A 26070-nucleotide genomic window follows, 5' to 3' on the forward strand; every position below is an offset into this window, starting at 1 on the left:
TCTCAGAAATCCAAGGGCTTGGTCAGAGAAACCCCCACGGCCTCTGGGCCCAGGACTGTGCCCCTGGGAGACGTCCCATTGGCCCACCTCCTCTCATTCTCTCCCTTTGGAAGACTCACTCGGAGATTGTCAAAGGAGACAAGGACATTTCTCCCCTTTGTCTTTCCCCCCAGGGGCTGCCTCCTCACCTGCTCTAATCAGGGGGCCCAACAATCCAAACCCCACCCCTCAATGCCTCCAGGCTGCCTTCTGGCACAACTCAAACCCCTCGGATTGCTGGGACCAGACTTTAAGCCAAAAAGACTTGTTTTCTATTACAATCAGGTTTGATTTCTTTCTTCCTTGAAAAGAAAATCCCAAAGACTTTCCAAGGCCTGATATCTGTGGTGTTGGATACATGAATTCTAACAAGGATCCATGCCTCTCAACAATCACAGCAAGCCTGAAAGCCATGTTATATGCCAGCCATCCTATATGAAATTAGATGCTTACCCATAGTCATTGGGAATAGTCTCTTTTTTTACCTTGGATATCACACATGTCCAACAGTGGCAAAATGACAAGGGAGTCCAAGTCTAGTCCTCTAATTCTCATCAGAAAAGATGTCCCATGGGTGATCAGTATGAGGTCTCAAAAACCTGACCACCAGCTGGATCATCTTAGTAGGATACCTGCAATGAAACACAGGAACACCTATGGAAGGGAGAGGTTCCTTTCTGACCTCCCCAATGAACATCAGGCTCAACATGCATTCAGGACCATTCACTGGAAAGGGCTCCCAAGAGAACCTATCATTTACTGGTCCATTACCCATGTCCACCTGCATAATATCCACATCATCCTATCATTCAGGGTCCATTGCTTCTCTTATGTTCCTCCTGCAGGGCCAATGACTAACCTTGCATTGATAAATGGATATTCCTGAGGAGACAACAGCCAAATCATTCCAATCCCTATCCCAAGGATGCACAGTGGTAACAATGACATTTTACTTTGTTTATTCTCCCACTGGGATTACTATAAAAATGCACAATTTTTGCAGGTAAGAATGCAATATCTCCTGAGGCTCCCTCATAACAGTAAGTAGGCACTGATTATCAAACAGAGTATTTAAAGGGGAATAAACATGGAATTAAAAAGGAAGGAACATTAAACAAAGAATTACACATTCCTGAATAAACACTAAAAGTTTTCTATCAACATTCAAAGACATACTGGGAAAAAGGCTCTAATGTTGAATGTGACATCAGCTCTGACCCCACACTAGCCAAGATATCTGAAGGATTCCCACCCATGAAAAGTGAGATCTCATTATAGACACCCTCTTGGCATCTACCAAGATAGGGCAGATCGATCACATGAACATACTGTGGGACTAGGATGCTGACTCTTACCTGAGATTTGCAAGAAGTCTGCCCTTTGTCTTGTAGGCTTCAAAGAGGTTAGCTCTTTTGAAGGAAACTGGGAGAAAAGATGTGGAAGAGGGTATCAGAGTAGAACTGATGAGCTTTTTGGTGCACAAGAAAACCCTTAGTGACACAGGAAACCAACCTGGATACTGGGATGATTGACAGTGAAACAGTCCTGTCCCCAGAATCCAACCTTTCCTAAGGGACAACTAAAAACTCTTATGCTCACAGTTCCCAGGCCAGGGCCCCAACAGGCACAAATTCTGGGTACAGTCACACATTCAGTGCTCAACAGGTGAGCATCCATTTGAGATTTGAGCCTGCCTAGGCCATGTGGCCTCATACAACCTCTAGCATGGCTGAGGACACCTTTCTTTCTGATCTGAGTACCTGCATTTCTAGGAAGGGGCAGACAAGGTGCCAAGGGACACCTCTGTCATTTATGCAAGGAAATGGACCTCAGAACACCTTGTCAGTGGCCTGGGCCTAAGCTCACACCTACCTGGATGTCTGTAGGTATCCACCAGGGTAATAGTACAGCTCCCTGTGACATTGGGAGTCCAAAGAAAATCAGTTCTGGGAATAATGACTTCATCTACATCTCCTTGTACCAGCACATCTGAACTGTTAAGATCACTGTGTGGTTTTGTGCCACCCAGCTGCTTGATGACCAGGGCCCTTTTGGAACTCCAAGAACAAAGACTGGTCAGAGAATTCTTCCCTTAAAGGGAAACCTGCAGATGTTCTAAGGGTCATTGTCTATAGGCCTGGATACTTGAATATTAGCAAGAATCCCTGCCTCATCCTGTATTACTGTGAGCATGAAAAATTCATTATGGGCCAGCCAATCTACATGAAATGGGAGGCTTACTGTAGCCACTGGGAAGAGTCCATTATTTGACCTTCATTGGCACACAGGTCAAACAGTATTTGGAAAGGCAGAAGGGTGCCTGAGTGTCCTCCTTCAATATTCATCTGATAAAAGGTGTCTCAAGGATGAAGGTGGCAACACCTCTCAAGACCTAATTTCCCTAGCAGGATACCTACTGATAAATCATGGCAACACCAGGTTAGGCAGAGGCTCCTTTGTGAGCTCTCAAAGGAACATCGATCAGGTCTTGTGAACAAGGCTATGTCCATGACAGGACTTACCTCACAATCTGAACAATACAGCTTACCTATCAATCTTGTGTCAACAACCAATTCCTCATATCTGTATAAAGATAAAGAGAAGGCCAATCAGACCATGATAAAAGCACAGAATTCTGCATACACTTTGTTCCGCAAGAACACCAGGCCTTTCCATTTGCCACCACCACTGGCACAAAAGGCTCTCACTTTCCCCAGATAGGAGAACCAATCTGAGTGGAGCACTCTCACTCTGAGGCACTTATCTTCATCAAGTGGTCAACTGCAGAGGATCATGTGCTTCTTCTTTGGCAGGCTGGTCCACAAAAATATCATTTGAGCAAGGACACAAAGTCCCTCAATCTTCACTTCCCTGCACCCTACAACAAGCACAAACTCCTATTTACTTAACTGGCTAAGTTTGCCCTTCATTGTTTCCCTGAGCACCTGCACCCAAGCCTGGCCACCAACAGAGGGCCTAGGATCTCTTACCAAGGTCCACAGAGAGAACTTGCCTGGAGCTATGAGGCACCTACGTGCCCTTACCCATGTCCGGAGATGTTGAATGGGACACCCTCTCTTGGCTCGCCATCAGATCTACACATCTCACTGGACAAGAAGCCCAGAAGAAACTACTGGTTACCCACACCTCTTTATGTGTCCACCTATGCCAATTCCATGTTGTCCTACATTCAAGGTCCATCACCAATACAGGCTCCTCCCTCTGCCACAGAGTAGCTAGAAAACTGTAAAGGAAGTTCCCCAAAGATGCCTGCCAAACTACTCCAATCCTTACTTGAGGGAACCACCCTATGACAATTTCCTGTTGCCCCACTTGATCCCTAGTTTGACTAGTGTGAAATGCAGGATATACCTGACAGCAGGGATCCAATATCATCTAATGCTCCCACACAATAGCAAAAAGACACTGAATACAAACTTGCAAAATAGAGTGGGTTACATCAGAAGTTCACCATCAATAGTCATATCTATGCCAGAAATAGTGTCACTGATGTTGAATATGAAATCAGCTCAGAACCTTACACTACTCCAGACCTGCAGAGGATACTTGTCCAGGAAACAGGACAACACCTTATGCACACTCTCCTCATGTCCACCTGGATACAAAAGATCCCACGGTCCTCAATGAGGTACAAGGACCATGGTTCTTACCTAAGATGTCCATGAGGTTGCAGCCAGTCTTCTACATTTCATATTTTCTCTTGAAGGGAACTTGAGAAGACATGGACAAGAGGGTGTCAGTGTAGAGTCCATAGGCATTTCTGTGCACAAGAAAAACTTTGATGACACTAGAAACCTACCTGTATACTGAGAGGATTGTCAAGGAAACATTACTGTCCCCAGAGTTCAAACTCTCCTAGGTGGACACCTTCAAACTCACCTATGCTTACTGCAACCAACCAAAACAAGGGTCAAAACCTGCACAGAAGTACATTTTCAATGCTCACTGGTTTGGTATCCATTTGACCTATCCAAGCCCAGTGTGCCCTTGTAGTCACTGGACTGGCTGAGGATTCCCTCCATGTGACCTGAAATCCTCCAAATCAACACAGCAGAAAGGAAGAATGAGGGACACTTTTGTCACATGTGCATGTGGAGTTCATGCATCCTCATTGGTGGCCAGGACACAAGTACACACTTCCATGGAGGTGTGTAGAGATCACTGTACTTTGTGTGTCTCACTCTGACAACAGGAGCCCTGTGAAAAACACAAGAGGGAAAACACAAGAGGGATTTAGTCCACATCTCCTCACACCAGCACAGATGAGAACTGCAAAGGTTACTGTGTTTGTTTTCAGAACCTGCTGGGTTCTTGACATGCATCCTTGCAGAAGTCAACAGACAACACCTGGTAAAAATTATCTCTCCCTATACAGGAATCTGAGGGAGTTCCAAGGATCAATACTGGTGGAAAGCAGGATATGAACAAGTATCCATGCATCTTGTTCAAGGATGGAGAACTTGAAAACTGTATGTAGGCCAGCCATCCTACACAAAAACTGAATGCTTACCCATAGCCATTGGAGAAAGCCTCTTATTTTACCTTCAGTAGCACAAATGTCCAAAAATGTAGAAATGACCAATATGCTCAGGTCTCCTCTCCAATGTTCAGCAGAAAAGAGAGGTGTTCTATAGACAATGGGAGCAACATCTCACAAACCTAATCACCAGCTAGGCCCTTAGCAGGATGGCTAGTCATAAAATATGGCAAAACCAGATTAGGCACAGATTCCTTTTGACCTCTGATGAACAACAAGCCTTGTGAAACAGGCTATGTCCACATTAGGAGTTACCTGACCATCTGCAATCTTTCCTCAACAAACTTTTCTTAACTGCTGCATTTTGCCAGCTACACTATGATAACACCATGTAATTCAGCATGCAGTTTGCTCTGCAAGAGTATTCGGCCCTCACATGGACATCACTGCTTGAAGAGAAGGCTTTCATTTCACCCACATACCAGAACCAATCTGAGGAGAACACTATCATCTCATGAAACTAATCATCATCAACTAGTCCTACAAAGATTCTTTTCATTCTGTTCTGCACACTGGTCCACCACAGTGTCACTAGATGAGGGTATGGGCAATCTCAGGACACACAGGCCCTCAACACTCATTTTCTTTCACCATATATGAAGCACAAACTCCTGGTCACTAGACTGGCAAAGTTCTATATTCTTTGCTTCCCTGGGTATTTGTACTCAAAATAAGATCAAAACAAACCTCATTGCCCCCATCACCAAGTTCCATGGAGATTCTCTGTCCTGTACTGAGATGCAGGCCCATGCCTGCCCTTACCTGGATCCTGGCACTACTCAAAGGTTTGGCTTCTCCTGGGTCACCATCTCTTCAGGATTGTTCCGTGAAAAAGATGCCCAAGAACTCCCACTCTTTACCAGTACCTTTTTCCATACATACCTGCACAATCTCCACATCTTCCTCTCATTCAGAGTATATCACCTCCACCATGCTCCTCCTATGGGCCCATGGACGAGCTATCAACAGTTAATGGACTCTCTCCAGAAGATACCTGCCCAACTGCCCCAGTTCCTACCCAAGGACCACCCCCCCATAACAATGATGTGTTGCCCCATTTATTCCCCTGCTGGGACAAGTATAAAATGGATGAGACTTGCAGGCAGGGAAGCAATAGCACCTAATGCTTCCTTACAAAACCAGGAAGGCTTGTTCACAGGAGATATTCCCAGGAAACATGAGACCATCTCGGTATATGTTCCCTTCTGACATTCATCTGGATCCAGATGATGTATTCCCTAAAGTGATATGAGGACCCTGATTGCTACCTTTGCATGATTTATGGCCATAGGCTTTTAGACTTCAGGATCCTCTCTTCAAGGGAAACTGGAGAAAGTATGAGGAAGAAGGTTTCAACATAGAGCTGATGAGCATTTCAATGCACAAGAAAACCACTGAGTGACACAAGAAACGAACTTCAATGATGGGATTCTTGCCAGAAACACAGTCCAATCCCCAGAATTAAATCTCTCCTAAGGGGACACCTGCAAACTCTCCTATGCTTATTGCTACCTGGGCAGTGCTCCAACAAGTACAAACCCTGGATAGAATCACATATTCAGGGCCGGGAATTTAGCTCAGTGGTTTTGCTACCTGCTGCACAAGAGCAAGGACCCGAGTTTGATCCCCGGTACCAAAAAAAAAAAAGAATCACACATTCAATGCTCACAAGTTGGGCATCCATTTGTCCCTGTTCATGCCAAGGATCCCCTGAAATAGTAGCATGGCCAAAGGCTCCATCCCTTCTGATCTAAGTACCTGAATTTCAAGGTAGGGGCCTGGAATGCCCAAGGACACCTCTGTTATCTTCTCATCAGGCAGGTGTGCTGGGCCTAAATGCACTTACCATCTATCTTTAAGGATCCTCCTGCATATTTTCTGTGGCTCACTCTGACATGCATAGGTAGCCCTGTCAACACCACATCTAGGAATACTGACTTAGTACACATCTCCTTGCAGCACTAATTGTGAGAATGGCAGAGGTCACTGCATTAGTTTGCAGAGCCCACTTGTTGGACAATCTGGATCCTTGTAGAACAGAAAGGACAAAGCTGTTAAAGTGAAGCCTGAAGATGTTCTGAGGGTCAGTATCCCCAGTGATTGGCATTTGGATACAATCAGCAATCTCTGGCTGTGAACACAAAAAATACATTAAGGCCTAATCATTCTACATGCAATGGGGTGCTTACCTGTAATCACCACAAAGACTCATTCTACCCTGAGTCATACACACACCAAACAGTGGTCCAAACAGAAGGGTGCCCATGTGCCCTCCTCCAACATTCCTGAGAAACAAAAGTGGGCATGGTGGCACATGCCTGTAATCCCAGCATTTGAGAGGCTGAGCTGAGAGGATCGCTTTGAGTTTGATCCCAGCCTGGGCTACATAGTGAGTTCAAGGACAGGCTGAAGTACATATTAAGACCCTGTCTCAAACAAACAAAGATAAATGATAACCCATGGCTGAAGTTGGCCACATGCAAGATCTGATCTGGACTCAGGCATTTTTGAGATACCTTGTGACAAAACATCACAACACCAGGTTTGGCAGAAGCTCATTTTTGACCTCCCTAGGGAAGCATGATTCATGCTATGTCCACATTAGTAATTACCTTACCATCAGCAATCTCACCTCAACAAACTGACTTTCATCCTTATATATACATATATATATATACCTGAAAAGAAGGCCAAACAAACCATTTTAAAGCCATGTAATTCAGCATACCTTGCAAGAGCACATGGCTTTTCCATCATTCATCACCACTTGCACAAATGTTTTCTCCCCACCTGGATGCCACAACCAATCTGAGGGTAAAACTATCATCCCAAGTTACTAATCCTCATCAACTGGTCACCTGCACTGATTCCAGTGCCTCTTGCTGGGCAGGTTGTTCTGCCGCAATGTCACTGGATCAAGAAAAAACACTCCCTGGATGCACAGAACCTCAACATTTCCTGTACTGCACCATACACCAAGGAAAAAACTCATGGTCATAAAATTGGCTCATTCCCCAAGTTATTGCTCCCTGGGCAGCTGCACACAAAGCATAGCCAGAGCAGCCCACAGTGGGCCAACCATCACTTACCCAAGCCCATGGAGATGCTCTGATCACACTGTGATGAAGGCTCTTGCCTACCCTTACCTGGATCTGGCAGTGTTCAATTGGATGGCCTCTCGAGGCTCACACTCAGCTCGGGATTGCTCACTGCAAAAGGTGTCTGGGGACACAGGTTCCTTGGCCAGTGCCCTTCTGTGTCCATTGGCACAGTCCCCACATCACCCTGTCACTCGGGCCCACAGGCACTCCCAGGCCCTCCCCGGTGATGACACACTAGCCAAGAAACAGTGAGCTGACTCTCATGAGGAAAGACCTGCCACAGCACCCCCATGCCTACTCTCAGTGGTCCACCCTTGAAAATGACCTGTTGACCAGCTTTCCTGCCCAGCGGGACCATTAGGGTACATGTGAAATCTGACAGCATGGATGCAATAGCATGCCGTGGTCCCTATGGGTAGCAAGAAGGCACTGAACACTACTTGCCAAATATGGGGAAACAGCAGAAGTTCACCATTAATATTCAAAATCTATTCAAGAAAAAAAGCTTTGTGGTTGAATGTGGCATCAGCTCTGAACCCTTCACTAGCTTTGTCTTTCAGAGGATACATCTCCAAGAAACATAAGAATATCTTGTTACCACATCCCCCTGAGCCACCTGCATCTGGCAGGTCATGTGGGCCCCATGAAATGCACTGAATCTGCTGGCTGGGATTCAAGAGTACCTTTAGCTCCCTCATGAGACCAAAAAGGAACTGAACAAAAATTTGCTAAATAAAAGGGAAAATATCACATTTGCCAACAGTATTCAAATCTATGGGTAAAAAATAAAAGTTCTGAAGATGAATGTGGTACTAGTTCTCAACTCTGCACTACCTAAGACCTTCAGGGGATGTGACCCAGAAACACATGTCATCAGGCACATGCTCCTGACATCCACCTGGATCCTGAAGATCACAAGGTCAGAACAAAGTATCAGCACCCTGATTCTTACCTGATATTTATACAAGCTTCTTGCCAAAGACTTCTTGGCATCCCTATCCCCCTCTCTTCAAGGAAACCTGGAAAAAAAGAGAAGAAGCGCATGTCAGTGTAGAGCCAATGAGCATTTCGGTCAGCCAGAAGAGTATGAGTGGCACTAAAAACTTACCTTGATGCTGGGATGATTGCCAGAAAAACATTCTTGTCCACAGAAGCCACCCTTTCTTAGGTGGCCTGTGCAAACTCTCCTAGGTTAACTGCCCATGGGTATGGGCAAGAGAAACACAAAAACCTGGACAGAGTCACTAAGTACTTCAATACACACCATTCTGGCATCCATTTGAGCTCATATACACCATGGGATCCATCAGATAACAGCAACACCAAGGATGGCCTCCTTTCTAACCAGAGAATTGTCAAATCTGGGAGGGAGCCTGGAATGCCTAGGAACACCTTCATCAGCTCCCTGTGCATGTGGAGGAGTTGAGATCTACAAGGCCACACTTACCAGCTAGATGTCTGTAGGAATCTGAATGAGTATGATGTAGGCTTCACTGTGACATCAGGATCTCTGTGAAAAACACATTGCAAATATTGATTCAGTCCTTGTCTCCTTGTACCTGCATGTGATAATTGTGGTGGTCACTATGTTTGTTTGGAGAGCCCACTTATGTCAACCTGGGACCTTGAAGAACTCCACAGAGAAAGCCAGGCAAGAGAAATCTTTCTCCCTAAAATGGAAATCTGCTGAAGTTCAAGAGTTAATATCCATGCTGGTGGAAAACTGTATATCAACAAGAAGCCCTGCCCCTTCATATACAACAGCAAGAATGAAAAAATCACCTACTGGGCCACCATCCTACATGAAAATGCGATGCTTACCTGTAGACACTGGGAAAAGTCAATTGTTTCACCTTCACTGTCACAAACAGCAAGGAGAAGACATGACTGCCCAAGGGCCCAGGTCCAGTGCTCATGGGAATAAAAGAAGGGCTCACATGGGTGAAGGTGGCAAATCTCAGAAGACTTGACCACCAGCCAGGAGCTTCACAGGCCACCTGGTGACAAAACATGGCAACACCAAGTTAGGCAGAAGCTCCTTTTTGATCTCACTAAGGACCACCAGGCCCCAAGAACCAGACTTTGTCCAAGCTAAGACTTACCTGATTACCTGCAATCTCGACTCAAAAAATTTATTTCATCTCTGCATATACCTATTGGAAGCAAAGTCCAACAGTATCATGTAAAAAGAATGTTCTTTAGCATGTCCTTTGCTTTGCAAGAAGACCTTGCCCTTTCTCGTCCATCTCCACTGTCAGAAAGTGTATCACTCCACCATGGCAGCAGAACCACTTTGAGGGGAACACACCATCATCCCAAGAAACTCATACTAACCAGCAGGTTACCTGGCAAGATTCCTGCTTCCTGCTCAGAGGGATGGTCCACCACAGTCTCATTAGTACAGAGAAAAACCAATCCCATGGATTGATAAACTCCCTCAACATGACATCCAGCAATCCACACTAAGGGCATACTCTTGGACACTGGATTGACTTACTACCTTCTTCAGTGGTTCCCCAGGCTGTACACAGAAGTCATGTCCATGGCCACACATAGGAACCATACATTCACTCACCAAAGTCCAGATAGATCACTGTGTGGTGCTAGGAGGGAGACCCGCACATGTACTTGCATGCAAACTGGCCATATTTGACATGATGGTGTCTCATGGCTCACAGTGAGTTCCAGACCTCACATTGGAAAAGGCACCCAAGAAAACCTATTCTTTATTGTTCTAATTTTCTGTGTCCACCTGCACAATCTCTAACTCATCCTATCATTTAGGTGTCATCACCACTGCCAGGCTCCTCCTATATGCCCATGAACTAGTCAGCCAATAGTAAATGGACACTCCTAAAAACATGCCCACAGAACTTCTCCAATCCATCTTTCAGGGAAGAACCCTACCATAAGAACTTGTTGTACTACCTATTCCCTTTCTGGTACCAGTATGAAATGCACAAGATCTGCCTGCAGGAATTCAACAGCACTTGCTGCCCCCTCAGGATAGCAAGGCACTGAACCCACCAGCCAAATAAATGAGGAAACATCACAGATTCACCATCAGCAGTCAACTTTGTGCCAGAAAATGAGGCCTTGAGGAGAAATGTTGCCCTTGCCTGAACCCTACATCAACTGTGTTCTTCAGTGGATGTGTGTCAAGGAAACATGAATATCTCATTATGTACACATTCCTTATATTCACATGAAGATGGAAGATCATGTGATCCCAAAGACATACCAGCAAAATGATTCTTTCCTGACATTTGTATGAGGTTCTGGTCACAGAATTCTTGGCATCACCATCGTCTTTTGAAGGCAATCTGAAATAATATAATGCAGAGGGTTGAGGTGTAGAGCCAATGTGCATTTCATTGTCCCTGATAACAATAGAGGGACATTTGAAACCAATCTGGATGCTGGGATTATTGTCAAGAAAAGAGTACCCTGCCCAGAATCAAAGAAATTCTCCTATGTGGATTGCTGAAAATACTACTGTGCTTCCTGCTCCCCTGTAGGGTAGAAACAAGCCCACAAACTTGCACAGAATAACACTTCAGTGCCCATCATCCTGGCATTTACCTGACCTCACCCCTGCCAAGAGTCCCCTCACAGACTGTAGGATTTCCAAGGACTTCATTCTTTCTGATCAGAGGAAGTTCAAATCAATAAAGGAGCAAGAAATCCTGAGGGACACTTTCCTCACTTGCAACACTTGTCCCTCACTTGAGGGACACTTTCCAACACATGCACATGGAGCGGGAAGAACTCATTGGTGGCCTGACATCAAACCCACACTTACTTGATGTCTGTAGAGATCCACAATAGCTCTTCATATACCTCTTCAGGAGCCCTGTGAAATACGCACCAGCAATACTGCTTTAGTCCACATATCCTTGCACCAGCACATGTAAGAATTGCAAGGTTCACTGTGTCTCTTTGTGGAGCTCACTTGCTTCACTACCTGGCTTCTTGGAGAGCTCTGGGGACAAGAGCTGTTATGAGAAATCTAGCTTCCTTGAACAGAAACCTACAAAAGTTCTAAGAGTCACCACTGGGAGTACTAGACACCTAGATATTCACAAGAATCCCTGCCTCATACCATACAGGACAACAGCATGGAAACTGCCTAAGGGCCCAGACATCCTACATGAAAATGTAATTCTTATCAATAGCCATTTGAAAATTCTTGTTTTACCTTCACTGTCACAGAGGAAAAAACCAAGGGTAACCATGGCTGAAGGTGGCAACTCACAAAACCTGATCTCTAGGAAATCCCTTTGCAGAACACCTGGTAACAAAACATGGAAACACCAGGTCAGGGAGAGGCTTCTCTTTAAACTCACTGAAATCATCAGGCCCAAGATCCAGGCTATATCCATGTACTTACCTGACCATCAGCAATCTCAACTCCAAAAAACTGCTTCACCACTACACGTGCCTACCTGAAGGAAAGTCCAACCACACCATGGAAAACCATGCAATTCAGCAACCACTTTGCTCTGTAAGAACAGCTGGCCCTCCCTTGGCTATGTCCACTGGCACAGAAGGCTTTTACCATACACATACCAGAATCAATCCGAGAGGAACACCAACTTTGTGAAACACTCATCCTCATCAGCTGGTCCCCTGCCAAGATTCCATGCTTTCTGCTCAGAAGTCTGGTCCAACACAATGTTTTGGGACTGGGAAAAAGCAACCCAAGAACACATATATAACTCAATATTCATTTTCCTATAATTACACCATACCCAAACTCACAGTCCCTAGTTTGGCTTATTTCCCACGTCATCACTTCCCTGAGCAACTGCACCACAAGCATGGTCACTATGACCCACAGAGATCTGACCATAACCTACCAAAATCCATGGCAATCACATGTCTGGTGTGATGATGGAAGCCTAAACTTAGAGCTCCCAAGAACCTGGGGATGTTCAATGGGATGGGATCTCATGGCTCACAATGAAAACCAGACCCCTCCCTCACTGAAAAAAATGTCCACAAAAATCTATATTCTACTGGTAGATGTTTCCATGTTCACCTGCACAATCTCCACATTATTGTTTCACTTTGGGTTCATCGACACTACAAGGTTCTTCCTTTGTGTGTACAGACTATCCATGCAATAGTAGGTGGGCACCTCCAAGGACATATTTGCAAAAACGTCCAACCTGTATCTCAGGGACTCATCCCATGACAATGACCTGATGTCCTGATTACTCCCTCATTGGAACCAGTATGAAATTCAGAAGGTCTGCATGCTGGAATTTAATAGCACCTGGCACTCCCTCAAAAGAACAAGGAGGCACTGAACACCACACTTGTGAAATAAAAAAGAAAACATCACAAGTTCACCAGCAGTACTCAAATCTGTATCTAGAAAAAAAGGCTCTGAGGGTAAATGTGACATTGGCCTAAGTGCTACAATATCCAAAAGCTTCCTTGCATGTCCCCTCTGGAAACATGAGAATATTTTGTTATATACCAACTCCCGATATCCACCAGGATATGAAAGATTTCATGATTCCAAGGAGCTCCCAACACCCTGATTTGTACCTGACAACAATAGATTTGGCCAAGGCTACTTTTCAACCTTACCAGGAATATCAAGACCCTAGACATGGGCTATGTCCATATTAGGACTTACTTGATCTGTAATCTCAAAAAACTTCTCTGTCACAGAGCACACCTACCTGAGGGAAGTCCTATAACACTATGTGAAAAGCATATAATTCAGCTGACATTTTTTTCTGCAAGAACACCCAGCCCTTTCCTTGGCTATCACCACTGGCACAAAAGACTTTCGGTTGACTCTGGTTCCAGAACCAACCTGAGGGAAACACTATCATCCCCATTCATCCACATCAAGTGCTCACCTGCTAAGAATACTGTGCTGCATGCTCAGTTGTCTGCCTCACCAAAAGGTCACTGGACCAGGGCAATAGCAATCAAAGACCCTTAGATCCCTCAACATATATGTTCCTGACCTCTACACTGAGGGCACAATCATGTGCACTGGATTGGCTAAGTTCTACCCTTGTTGCTTCCTTGGTCACCTGTACACAAAGCAGGGCCACAACAATCTAAAGGCACCCCACCATCACTTACCAGACACCATGGAGATCTCCTTTCACCTGGCAGGAGGGAGGCATACAACTGCACTTACTGGAAACCTAGAGATATACAACAGGATGGCATTTCAAGGCTCACTGTGAGTTCTAGACCACTCACTGGAAGAGATGTCCAAGAAAACCCATTCTTTACTGGAAAACATTTCATTGTCCACCTGCCCAATCTTCATGTCATCCTAAAATCTGAAGTCTATGGACTCTACCTGCATGTGACAGCTTAGCCTGGCAAAAGAAAACTGACACTCCCAGGGTGATACCTGACAAACTGCTATGCTGCATATCTCTGGAACCAACTCTATGACAATGATTGATTATCCAACTTATGCCTCTACTGTAACCAGTGGGAAATACAGACCTGTTGGCTTGGATCCATCAGCACTTGATGCTTCCTAAGGATAGCAAGAAGGTACTGAATGCCACACTTTCCAATTAAAGGGTGAAACATGAGAACCTCAACTTCTGCAGTCATATCTATATCTGAAAGAAGATGCTGAGGGCAAATGGACATAGGCCTTCAACTCTACAATAGGCAAGAACTTCAGTGGATGCCCACCAAGGGAAATGACAAAGTCTCCTTATGAATATAATCTTGATATCCACTGGAATACTGAAGATCACGTGGTCACCAACCAGGTACCAGCTCCCTGATGCTTACCTGACATTTATATGAGGTTCTGACCACCAAGTTCTCAGTAACTCTGAGGAAGAGGAAGGTGGTCATGTACACCCTGTGAGAAATCCAGTGCCTGCAAAACCACAGAGTGACAATGGAAATGTACCTGGATGCTAGGATGATTAACAGGGAGAGTCCTGACTCCAGGTCAAACTTCTTCTAAGTGGACACCTGTAAACACTCCTTTGCTTACTGCTCCTTGGGATTGGCCAAAATAAGCACAAAATCCTCCATAGGATCACTCTTTAAGGCTCAACATTTTGGCATCCACTTGACATTGTCTGTGCCAAGGGTCCACTCTCAGGCAATAGCATCACCGTGGTTGCAATCCTATCTGACCTGATCAAGAAAGGGGTGGGAATGCCCAGAGCAATCTTCCTCATCTACTCCCTGTGCAATGTTGGCAGATTCTGCTAAGCCCACAATTACCTGATGTCTCTAGTGATCCACAGGACTGTGTTGCAGGCCACACCATGACATCAGAACCCATTAAAAACTCATCAGGAATATCAATTTAGTCCAGGACTCCTGGCACAACTACATGTGAGAAGTGCGGAGGGCAACACACTTGAGGAGCCCACTTGCTTGACAACCTGGGTCCTTGGGGAACTCTGTGTAAAAAGCCTGGTAAAAGACACCTTCATTTCTCCAAAAGAAACCTGAAGAACCTCCAAAGTCAGTAGGACCAGTTGTAGAAATCTGGAAATTGACAGGAATCTCTGCCTCTCCATATTCCACAGTGAGCATGGAAACAACTTTAGTGACCTGCAATCCTACATGAAAATGAGGAACTTACTGGTTGGGAAGAGTCTCTTGTTCTACCTTTGTGTCACACATGTCAAACAGCAAACAAAAGACAAGGCTGCCAACATAGCTTCCTCCAGTGTATATTCAGAAAATAAAAGTGTCCTATATCTGAACACAGTAACATTTCACAAGACCTGGTGAGCAGGGGGCCCTTACCAGGATACCAGGTTGCAATACTGCCAACAACATGCTGCACCGAGCCTGTTTTCTGACCTCACTAAGAAACATGAGCCTCTGAGAATGAGGCTACATCCATGTTAGGAATTGCCTGACGATCAGCAATCTTGACTCAGAAAGGTTTTCTCTCTCTCTGCATATACTTTCCTTAAGGGAAGTCTAACAATCCTGTTCTTCACATACATTGCTATACAAGAAAACCTGGCAAATTTCTTGTCCATCACCACTTCCACAGAGGCCTTCATTTGACCCTGATACTAGAACTAATCCAAGGGAAACACTGTCATCACCAGACACTCTTCCTCATCAAATGTTCAACTCTCTAGATTCCTGTGCTTTGTGCTTAGAACACTGGTCCACAACAATGTCACTGGACCAGGAAAAAGCAATCCCAAGACACTCAGATCCCTCTACATTCATTTTCCTGCATCTGACAACAAACTCATATGTGCTGAATTGGCTTTCACATTCCTCGCTTACCTTGGCTCCTGCACCTAAAATAAAGCCACATCAACATGCATGGACCCCACCATCACTTACCAATGCCTATGGACATCCTCTGACTCCTGCTATGATGGATGCCCACACATGCCCCTACCTGGAAGGTGGAGATGTTCAATGGGATGGCCTCTAATGACTCACTGTAAGGGAGGTCAGGACAGGTCACTGGAAAAGATTCCCAAGATAACCTATCCTTTACTGCTCTCCTTTTCCTTGTCTACCTGCACAATCTCCATATGATCATATCACTGAGGATTTTTTACCACTATCAAACTCTTCCAATGTATTATTACTCTACCAATGTATTATTACTCTACCAATGCAACAGCACATGCATACTCCTGTGGAAATACTTGCCTAGTTGCTTGAGAGTCTCCCATGGATCCATCTAGTTATTGCAGTGTGTTATAAGGTTTATTCCTCTGCTGAGGTTAGTAGAAAGTGCATGAGATCTGTAGGCAGGGACACAACAGAACCTGATCCTCCCTCAAATAACACAAAGATATTGAGCACCACACTTAACAAATAAAGAAGAAATATTAGAGGTGTATTTTCAATAGCTAAATCTATACCAGATATAAAGGGTGCAATAATGTTTGTGACATCAGTTCCGAACACTACACTAAAACAATATATCCAAAGGGTACCAAGAATTGAACTCAGGACCTTGCGCTTGCCAGGCAGGTGCAGCACTGCTGCGCTAACCCCTGCCCCCTACCTTCAAAATTTAAAACATTGATTGCTTATACCCTGGTCCTGGATAGATCTGTCAGTTTTACTTTGGCTAGGGCTAGGTCTTTTCAAACAGACCATTGAATGTTTTCCGTCAACTTTTTTAAAACTTCCTTTGCTCCAGAGTCTTTTAAACATGCTGATAACCCGTGCACTGGATGTCTACTCTGGGGCCCTACCTGCTTTTCTAAGCCTGCCATGACACAGTCTTGGGGAAAACCTCCCGCTCTGAGCCTCAGCCAACCCCGCACAGCCAGCTCCTCATCCCTGTGGAAAGCTGTGGACCTCAAGAGCGCTTCATCAAGGCACTGCCGGCCACTTCCCTCCCTTCCAACCTACAGCCAAACCAAGCAAATGGAAACGTGAGGGAAAGCCCGCAAAGCTTGTTCAGTACAGAGGGGTCTGGAGGACTGGGCCTCAATCACATTTTTTACATACGTCAGTTTTAGAAACCTCTCCCAGGACTGAGACTCCACCGCCGCAGTCCGCAGTCCGGCGCCGCAGCCGCACGGGAAGGTACTGCTAACGGCCGCCAAGTGCGTGCCAGTTGGGAAGTGCCCGGATGTTCTTAAGACGCATGCCCATTGTGGCGCAGGTACCAAAGAGTGCGCATGTGCAGGAAGTAGTACTGAAGGAGGCGCAAAAAAATGCCTTGACATCAACGCATAGAGTCCTACGAGTTCAACTAGGCTGTAAGAGAACTTCAATAGTGGGGTTTTTTTATGGCAGTTTATCTGCCTGATCCAAGACCCCACCCAGGACCACACACTGCAATTTGCTATCGTGTCATTTTTCATTTTTCTTTATTAAGTTTTATTAGTACATTATTGCAGTACATAATGATTGAATTCCTCGTGGGGAGTTGGTACACGTACATAACACATCTTAATTCTTTTTCCATTCCTTTCCCTTTGTCCTCTGCATCTTTGTAGTGTGGAACCAGGTGGCTGTATAGAGAAGAGGCCAAAGGGGGGGGGGTCCGGTGGATTGCTGCTGGGGTGCGGGCTGATTTGGTGCCCCCAGCACAATTGGACCACACATCCTTACTAGTTATGTGTAAGAGGTTCACCTCTTGATACATACAAAGCCCATAAGCACAATTGGGATCCTAAAAAAAAGTGAGGAGTAGCCAGTAGCAGTGGTGCACACTTGTAATCCCAGCATTCTGGAAGGCCGAGGCAGAAGGATTGCAAATTGAAGCCCAGCCAGTGCAACTTAGCAACATTCTCTCTCAAAAATTTAAAAAATTTAAAAAGTCAAGGGATGTAGCTTGGTGTGAAGGTCCTGGGTTTGACCCCCAGTACAGGGTGGGGGCGGAGGGGGGAGTAAAGAGAGCGCCCTTGGTGTACAGAAGGCCAGTGATATGGGCAGCAAAAGAATTTACCAAGGCAAGGATGGAGTAAAGATAAATCTTTATTGAGGAGAGAGCATACTGTTCAGAGGGACAGGAGGCTAGTTTCCAAGACAGGAATTGCAGTGTCAGAGCAAAAGATTGGTGAGGCTCTGAGGAAGTGAAAAGGGCTAGATGCCAAATGTGATCATCTTTCCAGATCATCTTGTGCCTTGTAGATGTTCCAGAAGCATTTGCCTTCCTTAGAGAATTCTGTATTTAAAGCTCCAACTTAACAAGATCATATCCTTCAGCCTCACACAAGGCCTTTAGCTTCAGGTAAGTTGCTCTTAACTTACAGAAGATAGTTCAGAGCTTGTGGCACGGGTGAGTGGGTCTTACAGCAAAGGTCTGCTTCTACCTTGTGTAGCTTTGTTCAGGGCTGCTGCGTTGACTGACGACCACTGGGTATGAGCTGGGCAAGATGGCCTCAGGAAGGGGCTCTGCTGCTGAGGGTTGTTGACCTCTTGCTGCCGACAGGTACCCACTCTAGAGAGGTTGATACATGCAGCAGGAAAGGAGAGTGCTGGGCATGGCTGAAAACATTCTACTCTATCAAAGAAAGCAAATACATGCAGCAGAAAAGGAGAGTGCTGGGCATGGCTGAAAATATTCTACTCTATCAAAGAAAGGAAATACATGCAGCAGGAAAGGAGAGTGCTGGGCATGGCTGAAAATATTCTATTCTATCAAAGAAAGCAAATACTTGCAGCAGGAAAGGAGAGTGCTAGGCATGACTGAAAATATTCTACTCTATCAAAGAAAGCAAGGGGCTTTTATTGGGGATATTACCTATGTTCACACAGGAGAGACTCACCATTCCACACCGTGTGGGCACATTGCTGAGCATATTCAGCTAGAGGCTCTGTATCACATGCTTAAAAAGTAGCAGATGCAAAAGCTTCTGGGGGGAAAATTCAGGATTGTGAAGAGCAACATTTAGGACACCTGAAATGAATGAATCTGGGCCTTAGCCATAATGAAGAAAGTTTGAAAGTACATTAACTGTCATTTAAAGGGCAGCATCCTGCCCTCCCTTTTTGAGCCCAGGTAATGGTCCCTAAAAGTACCTGCCTAGTGGCTAACAGGATTATAATCAGGTATCCATCTCATCTCAGAGAAACAAGCCAAGACAAGAAGGTGTGTTATCCTCTCAGCAATTATTTCAGCTCTTTGTGAAATAAATGAGAGTTACTCTGAAATACAGAGAAGGAGGCAAATTAGATAGCAATACATGTTAACTACTTTAGACATAAGAAAATACACTCATTTTGGGAAGCCAGAAAATATAGAATTATGGAATGTTTGTAAAAATAATCAATCCAGTAAGAAGTAAATGAGACAACAGAGAATACAGAACTGTTTCTAAAGACTACTCTTCCAAAGCAAAGCTGACATTATCCAAGTGTGAAGTTTTTCCTTCCCACACCGTTTGCCATCATATAAAGACAGCCCTGGATACAAAGATGTCCTCAAATGGTTAAGAGGGAAAGTGTCAAGGCCTCTGAAACCATCATCAGAAACCAAAATAGCTTCCAGATATCTCTATCCTTGTAGACATCCTAGAAAACCATCCACAGTCCATCCCTTCATCCTTCATGAAAGCAGCAGGCACCCCCATCACAGGAAGTTGTGTGTTTCCTTTCTGTTTTTTTCTTAAAGGGTTATGTATGGATTGTTGTTGCAAAGAGCCATTAAAAGCAATTTATGCCTCAGTTCTTCATTCTCTAAGGAAGGAAATCTCTCTCATTACTGACAATTAGCTTCCTATTGATTCTGCTATGTGCCTGATCAAGTTTTATTAAGCTCCTTTTAAAAATAAAATAAGATTTTTGAAGACATTTAGCAGTGACATGGAAATTCAAAACACAGCAAGAGGCATGGACAGAACACTTAGTAACACTGCAGCCATGCTACTGAGTAGAAAATCTGCAATCTAAAGATAAACAGGCTTTAAATATCATTAGTAATATTTGTATATAAAAACCTTATCGAATACCTCAAAGTCAATAACTCCCAATAAAAGTGTCTATCCTAGTGGGTCTTTCTGCAATTGCTGTTCAGTGCATAAGTGTTTTTATCCTCAGAGTGGAAATGAATACATGGAAGCTAATGTGACATAGCATCTAAATTTAAATGGAATAGATTTACATTTTTAACATTTAGTATTAACTATTCTTCCTACTTTTTGCATTGAAAGGCCAAACATAACAGCTCTGTGACATTGACTGAATAGATAACAAGAGAAGCAATAATCCATCACACAAAGAATTGAAAATTGGAGCTATTCTTCTTTATTTAGAAAACTATTCTCTTTCTTTGTAAGAGAACACCCCACTAAAGTTGCTTTTCAAAAATGATTTATAAAAACATGAAAATTGTACATAATGATTTACCATGTGATGTGTCACTGTATATATATGCATTTTAAGTCTGGTTAAATATATATATTAAATATATTTATCTATATCTTCAAACATTTATCATTTCCTTATTGTGAAAATGTCTGTAGCCTTTCTTGCTTTGTAATTACTTTTTATGCAGTTACCCTACAGTGCAGTAGCACACCAGAGCTTCTTGCTCCCATCAAACCATATCTTAGATCCCTTTAATTAGCCTCCCCCATCTCTCCCTACCCACTACTCTCCCTGGCCTCTAGTAACCACCATTCTCTCCTCAAATTCTATGAGATCAACCTTTTTAGATTCCACATGAATGTGATCATTCAGTACTTGTCTTTCTGTGCCTGGCTTATTTTGTTCACCATAATGATCCCCAGTTCCACCCTTGTTGTTGCAAATGATGGTATGGTATTGTTTTCATAGCGAGATATTATTCTGCTGTATATATGTGCTGCATATATGAAATGTAACTTCAGAGTTTACTTCTCTTTTCTTGAGTGTCTTTGGTTTTGTGAGAAGCTAGCCACAGTATATTTTCACAAAGTAATGCAAATTGGTGACAAAAGTAGCAGATAAAGTATAAACATGCAAAACTAAAGTGTGAAAATCAAAATGAATTAAGCATCGACTTAGGTGGCTTTGTATTTTATTTCTGCCCTGATTTACCTAGAAGTATTTGGATAATGTAAACTTGGGCATATGGAAGATGAAGGCCACTTTATTTCCTTGCAGTTTTCATGACTTAGTCATAAATCTCTGAGATCCTCTAAAGTAAAAACACCTTCATTCATTGAAGGAATGGCAATAGATGGATGAACCATCATTAGAAGTCAGAAATTACCTAATTACTCATAGCTTTGTGTTTACCCTCTAATACCTAACTACTCCTGAAATTTAAATCATCTTCTGAAGAGAAGTGAAAATTCAAATGATAAGTCAAAAATTTTGTTTCAGAAATGTTGAGAAGCCAAAAGCAGACTGATTGAGGATATAGTTCATGAGTCTGGGATTTCTGGCTTTCAATCCCAGCTCAATGCCCAGGGATTAATTTCTCTGACTTTAGTATTCTCCTCTGTAAACTGAAAATAATAATCATCTACCATAGGGTAGTTTTGTGCAAAGAAAAAAAAAGCAAACAAATCAAGGGCTACAATATACTAAGCACCTCTATCACTGTAGTTATAATGATTGCTGTTACTGGCCTGAGTCTTATGTGCTACAGAATATGATCTTTGGAGAGTTGTAGGCATATGCCTCTAGGACTTTCTGGCCCCCTGGAACTTAGCCAGCATTCAATGAGAGCCACATGGAAAGACCTTTGGAGGAGATAGGAGGTACCTCACTAGACCACCATAGCTGAGGTCCCAGTCAACAGAACCAAGTGATAGCCAGTGAAGGAGCCATATTGAATCACCCAGAACATTCAAGACCCAGTGTAACTGCAGCTGCAGCCAATATCACATGAAGCAGGAGAATCATCCCTCTAAGCCCAGGATTCCTACAAGATCATGAAAATAACCAAATAAGCCACTAACTTGTGGGGTGGTTTATTATGCAGCAAAATGCATGGAAGGAGCTGAATCCATCCTGGAATGGGCTTCAGAATTGTCTTATCAGTGACTCATGAGGTCAGCCCAGCTCCCTTCATAACCAAACTAATTCATTTGAGCAATGACAGACCTTAGGCACAGGAGGTACTGAGAAGTGGGAGAAGCCACAAGACAAGAGAGCTCTGCCTGAAGCATCAAGTTATCTGAAATTTTGGTAAGAAAAATGTGAATGTGTGCTAAAAATAGCATTTGACAACAAATGGCACAAGGGAAAGCACAACAGGGTTTGACTTGTGTGAGTGAGAAAATGTGGACATGCATTATTGGGAATTCAGTGCTGACTTTGGGTCAAAGAGAGCAATGTGGACCCCTGAAGTAGGAACAATTATTTCACTGAATTTCCAGCTGGAGCATATGATTTTTGGGAGGGAATATCAATGGAACTTTTTTTTTGCATAAAACTGTTTTTGCTCTATGACTCAGTACCTTCTTTCCAGAGCTAAAATCATCTAGAAATGAGCTTGAATGACCCAGGAGCTATGGAATGCTAGCAATGATGATGAGAAATTCATATTAGAACATGATGACATGACCTTCACATCTAAGGAGTATAAGACAAGTGGAAAAGAGGATGATATGGAAATGGAAAAGACAACAAAGCTTGAAATTTGAGTGAAGACCGTTAATGCTGGAATCAGGAGGACAAACCAAATAAAAATTTATACAGAAGAAATTCTTAACATCCTTTTTCTCTTCTCTAATTTCAACCACTGAAGTAACAAATATAATTCAACATTCATTTTTAACATTTATATTGAGTCTTTTTAGCATAAATGTTTTAAAAATTATTCTGTTAGTAGTGACAGGCACTTTTATTTTTATTTATTTTTGGGGGGGTACTGGGGATCAAACTCTCGGGACCTTGTGCTTGTAAGGCAGGCGGCAGAACCACTGAGCTAAATCCCCAGCACTTCTGTTAGTAATGAAAAAAGCTCACCATGACTTTTCAGAACTTTTTATGAAAAAGGACTTGAAAAAGTATATCTCTAAGGAAAAAGAACTAACCAATTGACCCTTTCAGCATATGACAAAAGTGACATGATTTCTCAGCAAATACCCTCATCAAAACATCTAGCAAATGGGCTAAAAATGTTGTATAGCATCCTCTGGGCATTTTGGGAAATTTATATGTCATTGATTAGTTTGACAATTGATAAGGCAAAAAAATCAGTGTTATAATTTATGTATTATACTTCTGTGACATTTCTTCCTGGTAATAATGTGACACTAAAGCAGAGAGGAGAAATCGCCCTGGGTGGCAGTTAATATGGTTTGTCATCTATCTTCGTTTCAAAACATTTTTCCAAAACCAGTAGCTCAGTGAAATAAGATTTTGACCAGTGATCAAAGCACAGATAGGCAAGAAATTTCCTGTTGAAAAGCAATTACACATAGTATTTTCTAGTAGAAATATTATGCAGAAGAGAAGATGTACAATCATTTTCAAGATTAGGAGTGAATATGGAGAATCTCTACATATTGACTACACCAAGTTTTCTTCATCACAGAGCCCGTAAAACACACCTCTGCTCTCAAGCTCAAGGGCTTCCTCTCTGTGGTTGTTAAGTATATTACTAGAAAGACAGTGTCTCAGGTTAGCTCATCATGGGCCTGAAAATTCCTCCACCCTCATCTTCCTTTGCTTCTCCCTTTCTCCTCATTCTTCCATGCTTTGTGTTTAGAGAAGGGTGACTTGATAGTGAGACTTAAACTAAGAGACTCCAGGATCAGACCATGTGGAAAGTAACGACTGGCTGTGGGGTCAGCTTGTGGGCTCTGTTGGTTAGCTTTCCATTACTGTAGCAAGTATCTGAGATAAACAACTTGCAAAGAGGAAAGGTTTATTTTGGCTCACAGTTTCAGAGGTTTCCGCCCATGGTCAATCGGCTCTGTGGCTTTGGGCCTGCCATGAGATAACAAATCATGCAGGGAAGCACATAGTGCAACAAAACAAGGAAGGGCTAGGTTCCCAGTATCCCGTTCAGGAACATATCCCCAGTGGCCTAACTTCCTCCCAGGAGGCCCTGTGTCTTAAAGGTTCCACTGTCTCACAATAGTGCCACAGGCTTGCAACTAAGCATTGATCACCTGGGCCAAACACATCCCAGCAATCGCAAGAAGAAAAAGAAAGATCCTGTAGTTTCCAGGAATTTTCAACTAGTTCCTTATTATTCATTTCTTAGGTTGTTGGTATAAATAAATTGATCAAGAGCTACAATCCGATATTACTAAGAGTTGTTTAGACACAGGTTCCATCTCTATATAAGCAACAGGGCCTTTCAAAACCAACCATTTTAAGAAGTAAAATTTTAGGAACCTGGAAACATTTACCTTTCAAAAGTGCTTTACGACTTTCCAGGCCTCGTCATACATGAAGGCATTGTGCAGTTATCCAGACAATTTTCCGTCCACTTCCGTTCTCTTACCTCCTTCCCATTGCTAGGGCTCAGGGCAAGTGACCCAGGCCGCAGAAGCAGAAGGGCTTGCCGGAGGTAGGGAACGGGGAGAGGACAGCCTCCCTAGGGGTGCTCTGCCCTTCCTCAGCCAGGGCCAGGGTCCCTGCTACCCGGGAGGGCGCCTCCCCTCGCTCACACCTGAGTTCACCTGGAAGGCGGGGCAGGGCGCAGGGCACAGGAAAGGGTCAGTACGGCCCTGGACCCGCGCGAAGCCTGGACCTGCTCAGCAGCAGATTCGGCGTCCGGGCCCGGCCCCCGTCACTCACGCTGCTGGCGACCAATGGCGCGGCCGCCTGTCACCCCGGCCCCGCCGGGGAGCGGGAGGGCGGGCGGTCGGCAGGCGCCGGAGAGCGAGGATTGAACTTTGCAGCCGAGTTGCTGCGGCCGCGAGGTGCCCAGCAGTGCGGCCCTGGCTCGGAGCGGGGAGCCATGGAGTACGGGGTGCCGCGCGTGACCCTCACCCTGTGCCTGTGGCTCTGGTTGGCGGCCTAGGGGGGCTGCCTGGCTCCAGGCCCCGGCTTGGTGGCGGCGGCGACCGCACGGCGGCTGGACGAGTCTGTCGGGCGCGCTCTGCGCCTCCAGGTACCTCAGCCTGCAGATCACGCGCATCTCTGCCTTCTTGCAGCACTTGCAGGTATGCACGCCCTCGCCTCCCCCGCCCCGCCGGGATCCCCGCTGCAGCCCTGGGGCATCGGCGTGCGCGCGAGGTCCTCCCAGCCTGGGCGCGCGCAAAGTTCTGCCCGGCTTTCCCTCCGCGTGGATTGCACGATCCGGGCTCCCCAAGCCTCTCTCGTGGGCATCTTCTCCAAATCCCTTCTCCCCGGTGGCCAACGGGACGGGCGGCACTCGCTCTTTCTGGGGGATGCAGAGCGCAGTTTTGTGGATTCCCAGGTGGCCGCGTGGGCTTGTCACTTTCCCGGGACCGCAGAGCGCGCAACTCGGCGCCAGGGAGGAGGAGTTCCGCCAACTCCGGGGCGCCGGACGCCTCGGACGCCTTTGAGCTGTAGCTTTCCTATCCGGCGCACCTGGGACTCGCTGGCCACCCCCGGAAGACCCAGCCAGGGCCCCCGGGCCGACTTGTGCACTCTCGGGGTGCGCAGTGCGCTTCCTGCTCGCAGCTCCAAGGGTTCCCTTACTAACCACTGGCTTAGGGGACCGGCAGCGGCAGGGGAAAGGTGGGACTCAGGACGCAGGGGCCGGACTTGGCTGCTTCGGGGAAGAATCCCCGGGGCCAGGGGCTCCCCCAGCCCGAGTAGGTTGTTCCAGCTTGAGGGTGCGGAAGGTTCGGGGTGAAGGAGGCTCCTGGAAGAGCACTCCTGGCGCCCTTGGACCTGCACTGAAGCGGGTGGGCGCCCCGAGCAGCTCCCGGACCCCGAGGGCGCGAGGCCCTGGAGTCACCCACTTTCGGTCCTCCTCCTCTGCTGCTCGCCTCTCCCCTGAGCTACCCACCTTTTCCAACAGCCCAGCTTCTCGCCCCAGGGAAAATTCTGGAG

General features: G+C 45.0%; 1 long non-coding RNA gene across 1 annotated transcript in view; it reads right to left on the minus strand.

The window, feature by feature from the left end:
- LOC147824584 (uncharacterized) overlaps positions 1–16730 on the minus strand; it is a 43852-nt gene extending 27122 nt beyond the window's left edge. The window contains exons 1-4 of the long non-coding RNA XR_015442145.1: positions 3711–16730; positions 2588–2622; positions 1395–1461; positions 525–671 (exon numbers count right to left, since the gene is read on the minus strand). This is a non-coding gene — a long non-coding RNA (uncharacterized LOC147824584). The remainder of the gene's footprint in view (positions 1–524; positions 672–1394; positions 1462–2587; positions 2623–3710) is intronic.
- Between the last annotated feature and the right edge of the window lie 9340 nt (positions 16731–26070).

The sequence above is a fragment of the Heterocephalus glaber genome, unplaced genomic scaffold (genome assembly GCF_053883595.1).
Source record: "Heterocephalus glaber isolate CG9 unplaced genomic scaffold, H.glaber_assembly_v1.0 deba00001537, whole genome shotgun sequence".
Classification (NCBI taxonomy): Eukaryota; Metazoa; Chordata; class Mammalia; order Rodentia; family Bathyergidae; genus Heterocephalus; species Heterocephalus glaber.